General features: G+C 47.4%; 1 pseudogene; it reads right to left on the bottom strand.

Annotated features, from left to right (window-relative positions):
- Positions 1–8,058: 8,058 nt before the first annotated feature.
- Positions 8,059–14,844, bottom strand: LOC133060481 (methylosome protein WDR77-like; annotated as a pseudogene).
- Positions 14,845–15,477: the final 633 nt, after the last annotated feature.

Raw genomic sequence — 15,477 nt, forward strand, 5'->3', positions numbered from 1 at the left:
GTCCACAGGGTCACAAGAGTCTGATACAACTTAGCGGCTACACCACCGCCACCACATTCCCTCTCAGGACCACACTTTCCCATCTGTCTGAGGGGGCTGGGTGCTCTCAGATCCAGGAGTCAGTGACTGTCTGGGTCAGACTGGGCAGGGGTTTGGAGCTGGCCCAGGGTCAGGGTCCCACTGTGCAGAGCCGAGAGTGGCTGTCACAGGCCATGGGAACCCAAGACTTAGGTAAGATGCAACTGCTGAAAAGAATTTAGGGGTTATAACATCCAACTTTTTGGGGTTTCCAGGAGGGCAGCCAGGGTCCCAGAATGAGTTGGGGACAAAGCCAGACCCAGAACAGGGACTCCTGATCGCCTGTTTCAGCCTCGCTCCATAAGAAGCCCTGATCAAGAGGTACAGAGCAACCTGGGAAATGGGGAGACTGACCCTTCCCTGATCTCTGGGTCTGGGGAGGTAGGGAGGACAGAGGTGACATATGTGGAGATGATGGTGCATAATGTTAGCCCAGCCAGCATGGCTTCCGCTTCTCTCTCCTTGGGACTGGTGATCTAGAAGGTCCAAATGCCCTTCCTATCTTCCCGCAGGGGCGGGAGGAGGGGTGCTGTGGGACACTGGAGTTTTGCAGAGACAGAAGTTGGGGCGTGAGTGTGGGCTCAGGGGTGTAGGGAGAAACTGAAGACAGGCTATTCCCTGTGTCTGGGGTGGGGTGGTTACCTCCTTGTTCAGTTCAGTTCAGTTGCTCAGTTGTGTCCAACTTTTTGTGACCCCCGTGGACTGCAACACGCCAGGCTCCTTGTCCATCAATAACTCTTGGAGTTTACTCAAACTCATGTCCATTGAGTCGGTGATGCCATCCAACCATCTCATGCTCTGTCATCCCCTTCTCCTCCTGCCTTCAATCTTTCCCAGCATCAGGGTCTTTTCCAATGAGACAGTTCACATCAGGTGCCCAAAGTATTGGAGTTTCAGCTTTAACATCAGTCCTTCCAATGATTATTCAGGACCTATTTCCTTTAGGATGGACTGGTTGGATCTCCTTGCAGTCCAAGGGACTCTCAAGAGTCTTCTCCAACACCACAGTTCAAAAGCATCAATTCTTTGGCTCTCAGCTTTCTTCACAGTCCAAGTCTCACATCCATACATGACCACTGGAAAAACCATAGCTTTGACTAAACGGACCCTTGTTGGCAAAGTAATGTCTCTGCTTTTTAATATGCTGTCTAGGTTGGTCATAACTTTTCTTCAAAGAAGCAAGTGTCTTTTAATTTCATGGCTGCAGTCACCATCTGCAGTGATTTTGGAGCCCCCCAAAATAAAGTCAGCCACTGTTTCCACTGTTTCCCCATCTATTTGCCATGAAGTGATGGGACCAGATGCCATGATCTTAGTTTTCTGAATGTTGAGCTTTAAGCCAACTATTTCACTCTCCTCTTTCACTTTCATCAAGAGGTTCTTTAGTTCTTCTTCACTTTCTGCCATAAGGGTGGTGTCATCTGCATATCTGAGGTTATTGATATTTCTCCCGGCAATCTTGATTTCTGCTTGTGCTTCATCTAGCCCAGTGTTTCTCATGATGTACTCTGCATAGAAGTTAAATAAGCAGGATGACAATATACAGCCTTGATGTACTCCTTTCCCTATTTGGAACCAGTCTGTTGTTCCATGTCCTGTTCTAACTATTGCTTTCTGACCTGCATACAGATTTCTCAAGAGGCAGGTCAGGTGGTCTGGTATTCCCATCTCTTTAAGAATTTCCCACAGTTTGTGGTGATCCACACAGTCAAAGGCTTTGGCATAGTCAATAAAGCAGATGTTTTTCTGGAACTCTCTTGCTTTTTCGATGATCCAGCAGATGTTGGCAGTTTGATCTCTGGTTCCTCTGCCTTTTCTAAAACCAGCTTGAACATCTGGAAGTTCACAGTTCACGTATTGTTGAGGCCTGGCTGGAGAATTTTGAGCATTACTTACTAGCATGTGAGATGAGTGCAATTGTGCAATCAAACTCAAAATGTAGTTTGAGCATTCCTTGGCATTGCCTTTGTTAGGGATTGGAATGAAAACTGACCTTTTCCAGTTCTGTGGCCACTGCTGAGTTTTCCAAATTTGCTGGCATGTTGAGTACAGCACTTTCACAGCATCATCTTTCAGGATTTGAAATGGCTCAACTGAAATTCCATCACCTCCACTAGCTTTGTTCATAGTGATGCTTCCTAAGGCCCACTTGACTTCACATTCCAGGATGTCTGGCTCTAGGTGAGTGATCACACCATCGTGATTATCTGGGTCATGAAGATCTTTTTTGTAGCTCTTTTGTGTATTTCTGAAATTCTCCCAAAGACCAGCATTCTAGTCCCCAAGTCCAGAGGAAGAGACACCGCAGACACACACTGCTGGGACCAGGAACCTTTGTTGCAGTGCTTATACCTGGACAAATGTCTCCTCAAGCGAAAAAATACAAACTGTAAGAGACTAAAAATAACTGTGTACAAGCACAGTTGGGGCAAATTATGAAAAACAAGATACAAAAAGGCCAGAAACCCAGCTGCTACATCTGAGGTGTCAAGAGCAAAAAGCAGGGTGTTGTGCATGGTCCCTGCACTAGCACCACCAAGGGGGGTGAGCAGACCACCCAAGCCACCCCTCTGACCCGACCCATGAACCCACCCCTACCCTCACCCCATTTAAGGAACCAGCTTGCCCTCCTTCAGGGAGTGAGCAAAGGAAACTGTTTCTTGTTTTTGCTCCCTCTTGCTGCAGCACAAGTCCCAGTAAAACTTTGCCTGCATTTCTCATCTGGCCTCTTTATCAGTTGCTATAGATTACACAGTCCAGGAACCTGTCAGTAACTCAACCACATGTGACCTCACATACGCACCCAGACGCCTGCTCACATACCCCCAACCCTTGACTGGTGACATAATTGGTGGGGCCCAGTGCAAAGTGGGCCCCTTGTTTAAAAGTTGCTAAGAAAATTAAAAAAGAAAAATAAATAAGAATTAGTAAGAATTCCAAGCACTAAACCGCAAGTGAGGCCCTTCTGAGTGCAGGGCCCTGTTGGGCTACATAGGTCTCACACCCGGGAAGCTGGCTGCATGCCTAGACCCACCACCACCGAGGGACACCGGCCCCTGGGTTGTTGAGCTTCACACTGAGCCAGCGCCCCTCCCAGCTGGGTAGGTCCAGCCGCCCTTCATCTGGGCTGCATAATCTCTCCTACCCTTCCTACTCCACACAGCTCCCCCCTGCACATACCACCCTGCCTGCGGGCTTGGGGGTGAATGATAGACACGAGGGCAAAGCCAGCTCCTCTACCCACGCTGTGTGCCGGCCTGCAAGGGCACAGCTGATGGTGAAATGCTGGTAACAATAATACCTAACACTTGTTAAACATTTACCATGTGCTAGGCACTTCTAACACTTTATATTCACTCATTCAGTCCTCACAATTTGATGAGAGGTATGGTCATGTATCACCATTTTACATATAAGGCAATTCAGGCACAGAAAAGTTGAGTCACTTGTCTGAGATCACTCAGCTAGTAAGGGGGCTGAGATTTGAACCCTGGCTGGCTGCTCCAGAGAGCCTTCTCTGTCAGTGGTTGCCATGGTGCTGGACTAGGAATGTACCAGGCACTGTGGACCCAGGGCTCTTGGGGCCTCTTGTGAAATGAAGAAAAAAGATGATTATGATGTAGCATCACCTTGACTGGGATCCATGGACAACCCCTGAAGCCCCATGATGGTCACCAGATTGCAGACACATAGAGATGACTGTCTTTATTCCAAGCTCACTATATAGATGTCTGAGCTAGAGACTTACTCCTTTTTAAAATCTTGTTGCAAAGAAAAACATCATATATGTAATGAAGGCATTTTCACTGACAATGGTGTCAGTTACATGCATGGATCGGAGACCCCACGTGGTGGCCAATTAATCTAGAAGACTTTCTCACGAACTGGAATGAAGGGAAACTCGCCCTGCCAGTGAGTCCTGGGCATCCAACTGGCCTCCTTAAACATCACTGAGAGTCTGCACAGCCCCGCCTCACCCTCCCCACTCAGGGTGGCCCTCTAGGCCCGGTCTGAATCCTTGGCCACGCCCACCCATACCCCTGGCCTTGACTGATTGGTCCAGGAATGCCTACATGCTCCAAGCCAGCCAATCAGATCCTTTGAGAATTATGGCCCCGCCTGTCAACCCACTCAGGATGATCTCTGACCTAAGAACAGGTAAACTTGTAGACTGTAAACCAGCTGCCTTCACCTTCACTGCTGTTTGCACCAAAGAAAAGATGCAGGAAGCTGTGTGCAGGGGCAGAGAAGGATGACGTAGCCTCCAAGGGATGAGTGGAGGGAAAGGGGAACTGCCCTTTCTGCTAATGGCTGTAATTTCTCTTCCTCCCCTACATTCATCCTTAGGACAATTCCTGCTGTCGTGTCAGTTAGCTTGAGAAATGGCTGTTAGGTGCAGTCAAATAGCCGTATTTAAGTTTAAACTGGAAAATGGCAAAGTACCACAAAACCCCTGAACGTGTTGGTCTTATTGTCGTCGTTGAAGAGGACAGATCCCAAAGCCACAGAGCTACCCTACGTCCTGGGAGTGTCCCCAATGGAAGCATGAAGTCATCTGTCTTTTGTCTTGAAAATGCTTCCGATTGTGGAGAGGGCTTCCCCAAGTGAAAATGAAGCCAAGTTCCCTTACCGAGTTTATGATTAATCTCTCTATCCAAAACTTTATTCCCTTTCTTGTTACCTCTGACCTCAATCCTGTGCTAATTGAACACTCATCAACCAGAGTCAGATGACTAAAACTGCTGTCGTCAATAACATTTTGTTAATGTACTACAGTTGCCATTACAAGATATGCTCATTAATGTACAAATTTAGGTTGTTTTTCCAGGGTAAGATGCATCAACTGACCCCTACCTCCACCCCAGCTGTGGATCACTTGGTCAAATAATCATAAACTGGAGACATCTTGACTTCCGAAACTACAATTAATTAATAAATGCTACAGAACCATCACTGAAAGTGAGAGTCACTCAGTCATGTCCGACTTTTGCAATCCCATGGACTATACAGTCTATGGAATTCTCCAGGCTAGAATTGGAGGCTGGAGTGGGTAGCCTTTCCCTTCTCCAGAGGATCGTCCCAACCCAGAAATCCAACCCAGGTCTCCCACACTGGAGGTGGATTCTTTACCAGCTGAGCCACAAAGAACCTTCACTAGGCCATGATTAATCTCAGCCTTTGTTCTCCCGCTTTAAAAAGAATCCCTAACTCAAAGACCATGTTGGGGTGGGTCTGAGTCTTGTCTCCCCCTCCTTCTTGATGCCCTGAAATAAACCCTCACTTTGCAGCAGACTTCCTCTGTCAGAGTTTGTCTTTCTGCATTGCTGGCACACGAGCCCTTTGCTCAGTTTCAGAAATGTGCTTTGCAAAGAACTTTATTAAACTTGGGCTGTCCAAGGGTGTGCCAGCAAATATTTGACAACTGGTTCTTCAGAAATCCAAATGTATACATTATATACATGTACACATATGTTTATTATAAATTTTACTGATAAAATGGAGGTGCAGAACACGATGTACAAATAACAGCACAGTGTAGAAACTCTTGATTGTAAATTCCATGTAGTCAATTGATTCTCCAGGTTTTAATTTTTGCTGAACTCTCATATGTCTAGTTAACCTGTGGTTGCAATTCAACCACAGTTTGACATGGAGCTGCATTCTAGTCTTCTGGGCTAACTGTCCTCCCAATGAATTTATTGTCATTAAATCTGATATGTGATCTACTGTTATACTACTCTCTCTCTCAGTCCCCTCTAAATACATTCATTAAACCGAGACCTCTTTCAGCTTCAGCACTTCTGTTAATATTTTGTCCATCGCTTTCTTTAATCTAGAAAGTCAACAAAACAGCAAATCAAGTCCCAATTTGTAACATTTGCCAATTCCCACTGTGGCCAACTTCAAGTTACCAACGTAATGAATCACCAAGCCGACTTGGAAAGAGGTGTGCGGAAGTACATCTTTATGCCAGAGTTCCGCTATTCAGCTACAGTGGATGCAGATAACCTTAAAAGAACAGTAAAGTGTAGTAAAATCATTAGGAAGTCATGAGTTTTGAGTATTATCTTTATTTTAACATTTCTTCTTTTTAACTGAATTGTAGTTGATTTACCATGTGTTAATTTCTGTCATGCTGCAAAGTGATTCAATTTTATATATATATATTCTTTTTCATTGTGGTTTATCCCAGGATATTGAATATAGCTCCCTTTGCTATACAATAGGAACTTGTTTATCTGTATTTTAATATCTCTTAATTGTAAATTCCTATCATTTAATTTTTTAAAACAGTGACTCTTCAACAACCTGAAATTGCAAAATTCCCAAAACTCTAGCAGCTGACTCCTGTGAGCTGGTGTGAGCCGGTTTGGTGTACTGTTTTTCTTGTCTCATCCAAACACATCCCATGGGACATTGCCAACAAAAGAGGCCCCATGACTAGACAGACTGTGGTGAAGCTGTTTACCCTGGAAAATCTGAGCTGGTTTGTGCCTTGGAGCAGAGAAAGAAACTGGAAGCAATGACTCTGTCAAATTCAAGGCCACACAGATGCAGCTAGTTTGGTTTGGCCATTTTGAGGCCTTCAAATCAAAATATGAGGTTTCTCTTTTATTATTAAGGCTCACCAGACATCTCTGACCCTTGACCTCAGCCCCTCTCTGCATCCCACTCTGTGTCTCAGACTCACTTCACTTGTCACCGTCTGTTGATGCCTATTTTCAACTTAGGCACCCAGAGAAGAAGCCCTTCTTGTTTGTTAGATTTTTCTGTCTCTGTCAACAACTTGCTTGTCCCTCTTTCCCAGGAAAAGCAGAATTTTCACCAAGATGGCTATCTTTGCACAAGCCAATGTGACAGGAAAAATTGTTTAATTTTAGAATTCAGCACCTGTTTTATTCATCCTCACCTTTCAAAACCCTGCTCACATGTCACCTCCCTTCTGATGTTTCATTTTCCAACACTGCTATGGCTATGACTTGTCCATAATCTTATGGTCCCTGTTCAGACAAGAGTGTGAATATTTGCTTACTAATCAGTGCCCCTGACTTGACTGTGAATTTTTCCTCAAGCGCAAGGATTGTGTCTGTCTTGTATGCTATCGTGTGACCAGTGACCAGTACAGGATCTGGTCCTAGGTGAGGGTTTTTTCAGTAAATATGTCAGATTAAAAAAACCTGAATATATATTCAATGCCATGTGACCCTCTATAAGCCTTGGGAGATAATTTTTACCTAGTCCTTCCTTCAAGGAAGCTCTCGTTGGGGCCCCTTGCACCTCCTTTTAATCTCCATAAACATGTGTTTCCCACTCAGATCCCTAAATGTCAGAGCCAGAGAGGTCCTGAGACCATTTGGTCCCATCAGCTTGTTGTGCAGATGGCGAAACTGAAGCCCAGGGAAGTGCAAGAAATTGCCTGAGCTCACATGGCTCATTAAGAGTTTCCCAGGTGGTGCTGGTGCTAAAGAGCCCGCCTGCCAATGCAGGAGACATAAGAGACACGGATTCAATAGGGTTCAATACCTGGGTCAGGAGAATCCCTGGAAGAGGGTGCGGCAACCCACTCCAGTATTCCAGCCTGGAGAATCCCAGGGACAGAGGAGCCTGGTGGGCTACAGTCCATAGGGTCACAAAGAGTCAGACACGACAGAAGCGACTTAGTACACACACACACACAGCTCCTTAGAAGGATGGAAACCAAGCCTTCTGCTTCCCAAATCAGGCTTCATCCTGTAACTCCCGTCCTTAGAGAGAGAGAAGCAGGTCTAGAGAGAGGAAGGTGAGTACAAGCTCACACAACGATTGAGGAGCAGAACCAGGGCCTGGGAATTCTCCTGCCCCATCCAGATCTCCCTGGGACCTTTGCCTTCCTCTGAGGCTTGACAGTGAGACTTGTGGGTGCCGCCTCTACCTACTCAGGGTCAGGGTGGGGAGGGGCGATTCTGCAGGTTCTCACCTGGGAACTGATGGGAGCATGCATCAGTTTGTCCACCAGGGGGCAATAGAGAGCCGAACTAGGAGCGCGGCCAGCTCACCGAGCCTCCCGCTAAGGTTCTTGCGCACTTGAGCCGGGTGGGAAAACTGGGGCTCTGGGAGGAGGGGCTTGCAGAGGTCACTCTGAGCGCCGGAGGCAGAGCTGGCACTTGACCCGGGCTTCCTGGGACCAGTCAGGTGCCTTCCCTGGGCAGCTGACTGGGGCCTGGAGGGGGCGAGGCTTCTCTGCCCTTTTGCTGACCACTCAGACCAGGCTGGGCCGCGCCACACCCCCAAGTGGCAGACACCGCACGTCTCCCTGCAGCACACCGGCCAGGGCTGAGTCACACTCCGCTTCTTTCCTGCTCGGCACGGGGCCACCCCACCCTCCCGCTGCCTCCTGTCGCTGGCACAGGTCTTTGTGGTTTAGAAAACATTGTCACTCTCTGCTTACCCAGGGTGGGCCTGAGGTTAGGTGAGGCGGATTCCAGCCAGACCAGCCCCTCCACCCCCTCAGCAAGTTTGTTTTGTTACAGGTCTTTTTGGGCGTTAGTTCCCTTATCTGTCAGGCGGAGAATATAGTAGTTCTTATCTCCCAGGAGTTTTGAGAGGCTTAAATGAGATAGCACATAAAGTTCTTACACGCTTTTTATCAAGCCTGGAAACTGAATAGCATCTGGGAGAAACTGCCTCCCCCTTACAGATGACAGACTGAGACTCAGAGAGGTCAGTGAGCCACAGTGATGCAACTTCCTAGCTGACGGCCAGGTATGGTTGCCAGGCCAGGACTCAGGGTGTGAGAAGTAGAACTTTCTCTTTCGTTAGCCCAGGGTTGTGTCTGAGTTGGTGTTGGGGAGAGGAATGTACATAGAGCTAAGGCTTGGATAGGCCTGTGGGTCTCCCAGCCACGAGTCTGCATGGGTCACCTTGGTGACACCACTGTCCTTTTTTGCTTTGAATGGCCTTCAGGGGCCAACATCCCTCTCCACTTTTTCTGTGGAGGGCACAAGAATCGTTCTGCTGAGTTGGGGTCACACTGTGGTCTGGGGGTCATTCTGGTAGGTCCTCCTTTGGGCTCTGGCTGCCACCTGCAGGGACCTCTCAGCACCCACGATATCTCTGCTCTCGTCACTGTCCATCCTTCCTCTCATTCTAGCCTTGGGAGGCCTTTAGTCTGCTTAACAGCCTCTCTTGCATGGGGAGTGGGGAGAATAGGAAAAGGGAAAAATATTAAGAGAGAAACAAAGAGATCAGTTACATCAAAACCTATTGCTGAAGTGGCTTTTCTGTACCAAGCACTCTTCTGGGCCCTGGGGTTGCAGCTATGAGCAAGCCAGACACAGGCTGTCCTCTAAGGGGGAGTTGGGGCGTGCAGACAGTGATGGTCACAATGGCTACCATTTAGGGAATCTGACTATGTGCCTGTGCATCTCACTTACTCCTTCCAACAACATAATGACATAAGTGTTATTATTGCCCCCATTTTATAGATGAGGAAATAGAAGCAGAGAGGTTCAGTAACTTGCCCCAGCTAGTAGATAATAGGGGGTAGGACTCTGAGCCTGGCAGTCTGAAAATTAAACAAGTCATGGAGTGGAGAAGGGCTGGCCATGGGTCCAGCTGGAGTGGACCCTTCCAGCGTTCCTGAGTGAGGAGGTGGTGTTTGAGGCAAGACCCCACTAATGATAAGAAGCGGGCAAGCTTGGATCTGGGGGATCCAGAACATTCCAGAGAGAGAGAACAGCAAGTGCAAAGGCTCTGAGGCGAGAATGAACTTGACTCATCAAGGGCCAGAAAGAAAGCCACGGTGGCTTCGAGGTCTGGAGGTGAGAGGAGGAGCAGACGGACCCAGGTTGGCAATATTCAACTCCGTGGGGCGGAAGCGGGTTGCAGCCTTCTGGGCCTCTTCTCTTGAGCTTGGCAGGGCCAAGTTCTATGCCCATAAACCCCAAGAGGTCATTATCTCCTACCCCTGCAGGCAGCTGGGGCCCCCCTGCCGAGGCTTCTTCTAACCTCTCACTAGTCCTGGGACCCTGAGGACTATCTAGCTGCCAAGGGTGGGCTGGACTGGGGGCCCAGGGCCCGGAGAAGCCTTATTGCTTCTAGGGCACCAGGCAAGAGGTGCAGAGCCCTGAGTCAAAGCCCTGAGGTTGTCCCAGTGGTGGCAAAGGCATTTCCATTGGAGTCATTAAGATCACTGAGCCCTGATGGCCTAGATTTGAGCCATGCTACCCCCACCAGCTCCCCTGGACTTCCTGGCCTGACCTCTCCAACCACCCATGACAGGAGAGATCCCTCTGGAGGCACTATTTAGCACCCCTCTTCTGGATTCCAGGGCTTTCTCCCTGCCCCCAGTCAGGGAAAGAGCTTCTTTCAGAGAGCAGCCATTGCCTCCCCCCCACCCCCACCCCCCCGGAATCCTGGGGTTCAGCTGAGGCCAGTGCAACCACATTTCCCAGGGCCTCCTGGTCCTTCCTGCCCTCCGGGAATTTTCACCCATGGGTGCCTTTGCCCACGCTGTCCCCTCGCTTGGAATGTTCTTTCGACTTCTGTTTACACTGAAAATTCCTCCTACCTTATTCCTCAAGGTATAATAGGTGAATTTCTTTCTTTCTTCGTTCGTTCGTTCCTTCCTTCCATGCCTTCTCTTTTCCTCTTTTTCTTTCCCCCTTCCTTCCTTTCTTCCCGTGATTCTTTCATTTTATTCATGCATTTTGAGTAGTCATTCATTCAGCTTCCACCAGGCACTAGGGCACGAGAGGATAGGGCAGATTCTGAGGTCAAGGAGTGTGTTAACCTGTGTGAGAGGCGGAAGGTAAACAAGCCAGACAGACTACATAATGGACAGGTCCCGGTGCCAAATAAACACATGAGACCCTTTGTTAAAAAAAACCATTCAGAATTTCAAAGTGGGGACAGCAGAGCATTAAACTAATTGAGGGGCCCTTCCTAACCAGGGGGTTCTTCAGAGGTTGTGTGCCCAGGAAGGTGGCCCCGAGAACTAGTGATTCCCTCAGACTGTGATGGAATTCACAGATTCCATCAGTGAGTCCATCAGCGAGTCCATGCAGTGGCAGGTGAGCCTGGGCGTTATCCAGGAGGAGCTGTTGTCCACAAATGGCCAAAAGCAGGAGAGAAATGGAAGGACTCTTGGGCACAAGATTTCTTTTTGGGGTGCTGAAAATGTTCTGGGATTAAATAGTGGTGGTGATTGTACAAACTTGTGATTGTACTAAAACCCACTGATTTGTCACTTTAAAACAAGTGGATTTTATGGTATATGGAATATATTTCAATAAAACTGTTTTTAAAAATCATGAATATATTAGAATGAAGAGTTAGGGTGACCAGCTGTCTCAGTTTGCCCAGAACTAAAGGTTTTCCTGGGACATGAGCCTTTCAGTGCTAAAAACCAGAAAAGTCCCAGGCAAAACAGGACAAGTTGGTCACTCTGTGTAGAATGCAAACTTTACATTTATTTGAATGATCAAATGTGAGAATTTAAAGACATTTCCTGAGAGGAAATCAGGGGAAAGTTTAAGGGGCACTGAGCTAAATGTCTAACAACAGGAGGTGAATTCATTCATTCGTCCAATTCATTCATCCAGTTCATTCATCCTTTCATTCATTCATTCCCCAGTGACATGTAAAGGTTTTTGTCTGTTTTATTCACTGCTGTGCTCTGAGGAACTGGGACTCTGCCTGGCACACGGTCCATGAATGTTTGATAAGTGGAGCTGCATGCTAGGTGCCAGTGGTCCATTCGTTCCTCTTGTCCTGGGGCTTAAACTGCATCATGGCTAGTTTTATAAGCAGGCAAACAAGACACAAGTGAAGGGGACTTCCCTGGTAGTCCAGCGGCTAAGACTCCAAGCTCCCAATGTAGGGGGCCTGGGTTTGATCCCAGGTCAGGGAACTAGATCCCACACGCTGCAACAAAGACCAGGTGAGCCAAATAAATAGATAGATACATTAAATGCATTTAAAAAGGACACTAGGGAACAGATTAGGGACTAAGATAGTTTCAGATAGTAATACACATCATGAAAAAAAATAAAGTGATTGAGTAAAGGGCCACTTTAAGCTGAGTGGTCCCAGGAGCCTTGCTGAGACGGTGACTTCTGAGTGAAGGACACCCATGGACAGAATCACTCTCGGTGCTGTTGAGTCCCCCCAGATAGCATCCAGCCTTCCTGTATCCAGAGGCAGAGGCCCAGAGGCAAAGAGGGTCAGAGCCCAGGCAGTGGCGGACATTCCTGAGCAGTCTGTGTCCGTTTTTAACTGAAATGCCTTCAAGCTCTCCATCCTGAAACTTTTCTCAATGGCATCTGTGGCAGAAATACACTCATCTCTTTTGAGGGTATACAGAACTCCATGGGAGTAAGGGGTGGACATTACACAGGTCAGCCAAACTTCTTATTTAGCCAGAAACTAGACTTCTGGCTCAGTTTAACAGCAGGGAGATGAGCAAAACTGTGGTGAGTGTCCTGGCTCTTCTGCAAGGTGAGCTGGGCTGAATGTGAATGGAAGCATTGCCTGTGATAGAACTGAATTCGACTCTATAAAAAAAAAAACAAAGTTGCTCCTATCTTTATGAGTAGTCTATGAGTTGCTTCCAAGAACCCAGGCGTGCCTACATCTCATACCCCATCCAGACATGGCCAGTTCCTCATGCATATCTACATATGAAGCAAAGAAACCTTCTGTTGAGACTTCCCTGGTGCTCCAGTGGTTGAGACTCTGCGCTTCCAACACAGATTGCATGGGTTCGATTCCTGGGCAGGGAGCTGAGATCCCACATGCTGTGCGGTGTGCCAGAGCAAACAAACAAAAAAAGGTCTGACTTAAAAAAAACTTTTTATTTAGCAAAACAAAACCCCTTTTGCTGACTTTGGGGGGGTGGGAATTGGGTCTGAGAGAGATGCAGGATGGATTTTTTATTTCCCCTGCCAAAAAAACCTATGTATCTACCCATACACATACATATCCATGTTCAAGGATGTTTTTCTTCTGTGACTACAGGACCCCAGAATCCAGCCCTCCCCCAGTCTGAGAGATGATGCCTATTAACTGCACAGATCTGGGATATGAACATATCATACAGGGCTTCCCTGGTGGCTCAGTGGTAAAGAATCTGCCGGCCAGTGCAGGGGACACAGGTTCAATCCCTGGTCCAGGAAGATCCCACATGTGGCAGGGTAACTAAGCTCATGAACCACAACTGCTGAGCCCGTGCTTTAGAGCCTGGGAGCCGCAACTTCTGAGCCCACATGCCACAACTACTGAAGCACGTGTGCCTAGAGCCTGTGCTCTGAAACAAAAGAAATCATTGCAATGAGAAGCCTGAGCACTGAAACTAGTGAGTAGCTCACAGCAACTGGAGAAGGCCCACACACAGCAGTGAAGACCCAGGACAGCCATAAATAAATAAATCGCAAAACAAAAACAAAAATCACATACTATATAAGGCTCTTGTGTTGTCTCACAAGCTGAGAGGACAGGGGCAAAGGGAGTGGATACTTATGGGGGATTTGTTTTCTGTCTAAAATCCAATCTACCTGGCGACATTCTTAGGAGGGGTTCTGTGGGCAGGATATGGTGGGTGACCTGATGGTCCCAGCCCACTGCAGTAAGAAGGGAGTGACTGAGCAGGGACCAAGTAGCACTGCTCACAAAGTCTCTGTGGGCTCAGCTTCTAAACACCTTGGAAAGGTGAGCAGCCTGGGTGAGCAGGCTTCACTGACAGAGGCCAGGAAGAGGGCCCTGTGTGGGGAGAATACCAGCCCAGTGATGCCCCGGGAGTGTGCAACTGTGCTGGGGACACAGCTTGCACTCTTGGTGTCCACAAGAGGAACAATCGCTTCTTATCACTGGAGACAAAGACTTCTCTCTGCCAAAGATATCAAGCCAGGGAGGTAGGAAGGTAGATGCTGCCTTGGGACAGGGGTATCCCCAGTAAAATTCTACTGTCCTCACTGCATGAAAGAAACACGGAGTCCCTTGCTAGAGTAAAGGGAAATATGAAAGTTACTATGTATCATGAATACACTAAGAGTTCTCTCTGTAATAGCTCAAAACTGATCTATGGCCAAAATTAAAAGCACAGTAAGCGTATCATAAATCTCAACTATTACTGGGTTGGCTTCTAATTCTGCTTGAAACAAGGCTTCAAATTCTATTCAGAATGATGTGAGTTACCAATAAATGAAAAATAGTTAAAGAAAAGAAATATGGAGTCCTTGTGGGGAGAGGCCACAACACAGGTGACCTGCCCAGAGTGAACTCGGTCTGGATTCAGAACCATCTGCTGAGCAAGGTCCCGGATCTTGATGCAGAAGTCTTTGTTTCCTCTGACAGCGTGTGTGCCACAGCCCAGGACCCTGTAGACACGAGGTCATCTGCTTATACTTGTAGAACTTGCTGCCGATGAATGTCTCATTCTTATCCAGTACCCACAATTCAACAGCACCTGAGCTGGAAGCCGCTAGCATACCTCTGGCTCTGATGGTATCAAGTGAGTCAGCTACTCTGGCCTCTGTCTGGACTCCAGTGAAGTAGAAATCTTCCTTGGGGGCAGTACAAGGGTCCATAAATGGCCAGAGGGAGCCAGCCCAGCAGCTGGCTGCTCAAGCTGGAAACTCAAGTTGGAAACTGGAGCAGGAACACCCGACCCAACCAGTACCTCCCAGCCTCCAACGGATGCTCCATACAGGCGGGCACGTTAAGGGGAAGGTTCCACTCCCAGGCCGCCAGGGGCACAAGGCAGGGTAAAGTTTCCTTTTGCAGCTCCATAGTTCCAACCTAGCCCCCAACTGGAGGACTGCCAGAAATTCAGCTCCGCCAGACCCCACATGGTCTCTCCCCAAGAAAACATCTTAATGACCAGGAAAATGCTCATGGTGAAATGGTACATGAAAAAGTCAGGACACAAAACTATTCATGTAGTGAGTGCTGATCTTTCTTTAAAATTGTGTACAAGTGTTAATAGTGCTTAGAATAAGATACATTACATTAAAACAGATACATGCATCCTTATGTTCAATGCGGCACTATTCACAATAGCCAAGACGTGGAAACAGCCTAAATGCCCATCCACAGAAGAATGGATAAAGAAGATGTGGAACATACATACAATAGAATACTACTCAACCATAAAAAGAATGAAACGATGTCATTTGCAGCAACATGGATTCAGCTAGAGGTTATAATACTAAGCAAAGTAAGTCAGAAAGAGAAAGACAAATATCATATGATATCACTCATCTGTGGGCTCCAAAATATGACACAAATGAACTTATCTATGAAACAGAAATAGACTCACGGACACACGGAATAGATTTGTTGCCAAGGAGAAAGGGGATGGGAGAGGAATGCATTGGGAGTTTGGGATTAGCTGATGCAACCTAGTATATATAGAATGGATAA

Source organism: Dama dama, chromosome 8 (assembly GCF_033118175.1).
Source record: "Dama dama isolate Ldn47 chromosome 8, ASM3311817v1, whole genome shotgun sequence".
In the NCBI taxonomy this organism is placed as follows: Eukaryota; Metazoa; Chordata; class Mammalia; order Artiodactyla; family Cervidae; genus Dama; species Dama dama.